The sequence below is a fragment of the Gossypium arboreum genome, chromosome 12, assembly GCF_025698485.1.
Source record: "Gossypium arboreum isolate Shixiya-1 chromosome 12, ASM2569848v2, whole genome shotgun sequence".
Classification (NCBI taxonomy): Eukaryota; Viridiplantae; Streptophyta; class Magnoliopsida; order Malvales; family Malvaceae; genus Gossypium; species Gossypium arboreum.
The window spans coordinates 65,502,869-65,507,612 of record NC_069081.1 but is presented as its reverse complement, the minus strand read 5'-3'; positions in this window follow the sequence as shown (position 1 = coordinate 65,507,612).

Below are 4,744 nucleotides of genomic sequence, written 5' to 3'. Positions count from 1 at the left end.
GGGCTTCAGTTTCAATCTAAGAACCTTAGTATAATCATCTAAGGTAACCCATTAACTATCTACTGTATATCAAATTAAACAAGCTTAAGAATAAAAGAACTTACTTGGTTCGACGTCGGAGACTCGGTGTGCCGCACAGTAAGATTTTCGTTCCAAAACATTACGATAAAAATTTAAAAAAAAAGAACCTAAATAATAAGACCCACTTCATAACCTGAGTTTTGCAACCTGGGCTCTGATACCACTAAATGTAACACCCCAAACTTGGCCCGGATGTTATGACCAGATCCGGCGTATCACATTGAAGTGTTTTATCGAAAACCTTATTTTCATTGAAAATCCTTCCTTAAAATGAAAAACCTTAATTACTTTGTAAAGTCCCTTTCCAGTTGCAGAAGCTTTATCCAAAACATAAGATTTATGAAAACTTGTCATTTAAAATTGAGTTGCGGAAACATAGCATTTTTTAAAAAATACTATGGTTTAGGAAACCCATGTTCAACTTTTCACAAACATAATGCATAAAAATAATAATCCTAATTGAACAATAACTAGAGGGAGGACCTTATTACATTCCAGTCTGAAATAACTTAATAACTCGAAACTTTATGTTTAAAAGAAACAAGTCTAAGTCATCTTACTAGCTGGCCACCTCGGAGTCCCTCCAACCGTCGAACCTCTTACTGAGCATCACCTGAGAAAAATAAAAGAGGGGGTGAGTTTTTGAAAACTCAGTGTATACAACCCTTAAAGAGTCCTAAGCAATCATCAATCACCATAATGTCGTACATGCAATGCAGTGCAACCTACCCCAATAATCCAACCGCTACACACCAACTCTGTCCCCCGGTACACATCATGTTGGGATATAAATATAGACCTACCCATCCGATACTCATCAATGGCAGCCTGGTTGCGATACTACTTTCATTGTAGTAAGCTGCCAATCACATATTAGGCTTAATAGCCGTTGGTGGATCCACGGTTGTCAAGCAACCACGCGATCCTCATATACTTCTCCCGTTCCATAATTTCCAACCAATATGCATCCTAAACAAAATATCGTATGTATTCAGCAGATATACATGAACATCCATAAGTCATGCATTCCACACATAAATGTATTTTAGTCATTTTCACCCTTAAGGGCATTTCGGTAATTTCTCTTGTTATGGATTTGTTACTTACCTTGGCCCGTTAACAAGTCCTCGTTGGCTAAAGTGAACAGATACTATGCACCAGGTAGGATTCCAGAGAAGAGGGGTTGAGTCATTAAGACTGCTTAAGTACCAAGCTCTCCTAAGATCCAATCCTAGACATGCATATAACCATTGCCACACATTAACGTTATGACTCGTCCACGGTCCTAGTTAATTAGTTAAGTTTTATGTCCGTTTAAGCAGTTTCAGATACTAGGCCCATAACCCCTTTACAAAGCCCAAACTAGTCTACGTACATGTATATGGCCCACTAGGCCCAATCTAATTCATATGGCCCATTAGCCCAAATCACATTCGTATGGCCCATTAGGCCCAAATCACATACATAGTCATGCTTTCATACAATTTCTCATCACTTAGTGTCAAGTTGCCAATTTTGCCTATTTTGGGCCCTACATCCCATCGGGCCCACTTAGCCCACTCTGGCCCGGTTGGCCAAAACACGACCCAGGTCCAGGGTATCACCCATGGGGCCTCTGAACATCTATCGGTTTCCCCTGACAAGTGTTCACACACTCGCAAGTCTATTGTAGCCAAAATTTCGGCTTTTCGGCATTTTAGCTTTTCAACATTTCAGGATTTGCCGATCTATTGTGTGTGTGCAGTGTATATACACACCTAGTAATAGAACGGGCTGCGATCTCCCTAGCCAAGAACCTACAATCAATGTTACTCAACGATTAATCACACATACTTATCGACTACTTTTACCAAAAGCTAAAATCTCACCTTAACCTTACCTGAAATGCCAAGCCTTAATGGCTTTTTCTTGCTCACTAATCACGAGTACTTCCCAGATCTACATTAACCCTATCGTTAAAAACATAATAGGTGACTTGTATCCATCATATGTCACCCTTTCCCATTAAAGCCTATTCGGCCAAACCTTACCAAAGTGAAGAACACTTACCAAAGTTTCAACACCTAGGGAGCAAATCAGTAGAGATCCAAAAGACTGAGGTTCGATACTAATCCTACCAAAATCGATTCAGAAGGAGTGAGGGACAAAACCAACTGAAAGAACAAAACACTTACACTAGAATTGGCTAATGTAGAAGGAGTAGTGGCGGCATAGAAGATATTCGGCTTTTAAGGTTTGTATGATGGAAAAGGTTATTCGGCACAAAGAAAAAGAGCAGTAGAAACCGTTTACAGCCAGTGGTTAATCAAAATAAAAGTATTGAGTAGGGGAAAGAATGGAAAATTGGCACAAAGTAAAGAAGGAAGAACAAGGAATTTTGGCTTTTTGATCCTTGGAGAGAAAAGTGTTTTCTAGTAACAAGGAAAGAGATAATTCCACATTAGCCTGGAATCCTCACAGTCAGCACCTATATATTGTCTATAGTCGGATTTCCTATGCCCAAATTCCCAATTCGGCTCCACCTCTTCTTCGCTCCTCATCTCTTAATTTTTCTCCCTGATAACTCCCTAATCCTCTCTTCAAATTTCTCCTCTTATCACTCCCTACAGTGTTCATATCTAGCGCCACCACTGACCATCTCTTAAGCAAAAATAAATCTTTCTTTTGAGCAAGTAGGGATTCAAACCCCAAACCTCCTTGACCTGCATGTGACGGCACTTGCCACTCTACCACAAGGCTTTCTTGTTTCCAATTCCTCCTTCATTTATTCAAAAGCTCACCTACTTGCCATCAGGGTTCTTTTAATTATTAACCTATAATTTCTTTCACCCCTAAGTTCGAACCCAAACCTTAACCAAGACCTATTAACACATAAATAACACTTGACTAGGAATATTAAACACACTTTTTATCAAAACCAAAATAAAAGAAAAGTCAAGATTTCAGGATTTTCGGGGAGTTACACTTTCCAACTCAGACGGCAAAGCCAACTGATATGCTACCGGCCCTATTCTTCTGGTAATCTCATCCGATCCAATAAAACATGGACTCAACTTGCCTTTTCGGCCTGATTTGAGGACTTACTTCATGTAGATACTTTCTGGAATACCTTATCACTAACCTGAAACTCAATCTCATTCTGTTTCGAATTTGTGTAGGATTTCTGTCTATCCGATGCAGCTTTCAAACAATCACATAGTATCTTTACCTTTTCTTCAGTTTCTTTGACTAAACCAACTCTATGAATCTGATTCTCTTTGAGTTCGGTCTAATACAAGGCTGTTTGGCACTTATGCTCATACAATGCCTCACACAGCACCATTTTCAAACTCGACTGAAAACTGTTGTTGTAGGCAAATTTTACCAACAGTAAGTACTTTTCCTAACTTGGAACTCAAGAACACATCACCGTAACATATCTTCAAGAATATGAATTATTCTTCTCGATTGACAGTCAATTTGTGAATGGAAAGCAGTACTAAAATTCAATTTTGTACCCAACGCTTCTTGTAACTTTTTCTAAAATTGCGAAGTGAACCTTGGATCTCTATTCGATATAATCAAGAAAGGTACTCCATGCAATCTCACTATTTCAAAAATATACAACTTGGCTAACTTATCAAGTGAGTAGTTAGTATGTAGCGGTATAAAGTGAGCCAACTTTGTCAATCGATCTACAACAACCTATACAACATCTTTCTTTCTCTGTGTTAAAGGTAAACCCCTCACAAAATCCATAGTAATTCAGTCCCATTTCCACTCAGGAACCATTACAGGCTGAATTAAACCTGAACTTACTTGGTGTTCTGCTTTCACTTGCTGACAAATCAAAAATTTAGAAACAAAATTTGAAATGTCTCTTTTCATTCCCGACCACCAATACACTTTCTTCAAATCGTTATACATTTTCGTACTACCTGAATGAACAAATAAACATCTATTATGTGCTTTGTGCAGAATCTTTTGAATCAACTCAGTATTTTTAGGAACACAAATCCTATCTCAAAACATTAAGCAACCATCATAACTAATCCGAAAATCTGGTTCAATACTCAACTCAAACTGAACTCTCTTGTCTTGCAACTCACTGTCACTTTTCTGAGCTTCATAAATCTCTTGGAGAAACATCGGTCCAGCTCTCAACTCAGCTAGAATATAGCCATCATCCAATGAAGCCAATCGTGCATTCATAGCCCTCAATGCAAACAAGAATTTCCTACTCAAGGCATCAGCGACGACATTCACCTTTCCCGGGTTGTAGTCAATCACTAGCTCGTAATCTTTTATCAACTCTAGCCACCTCCGTTGTTGTAGGTTCAAATCCTTTTGAGTCATCAAGTACTTTAGACTATCATGATCTATGAATATTCGACATTTCTCGCCATGCAATTGGTGTCTCAAATCTTCAATGCAAACACAATGGCGGCTAGCTCCAAATAATGGGTCAAATAATTTTTCTCATGTGGCTTCAGGTGCCTCGACGCATAAGCTATCACTTTACCTTCTTGCATAAGTACACAATCTAATCCATTCAAGGATGCGTCATTAAAAACAATAAATTCTTTTTTCAGTTCAGGTTGTACTAAAACTGGAGCCTCAGTCAACAATGCCTTTAGTTTCTCGAAACTATGTTGGCACTTCTCTGTCCATTCGAACTTGACAT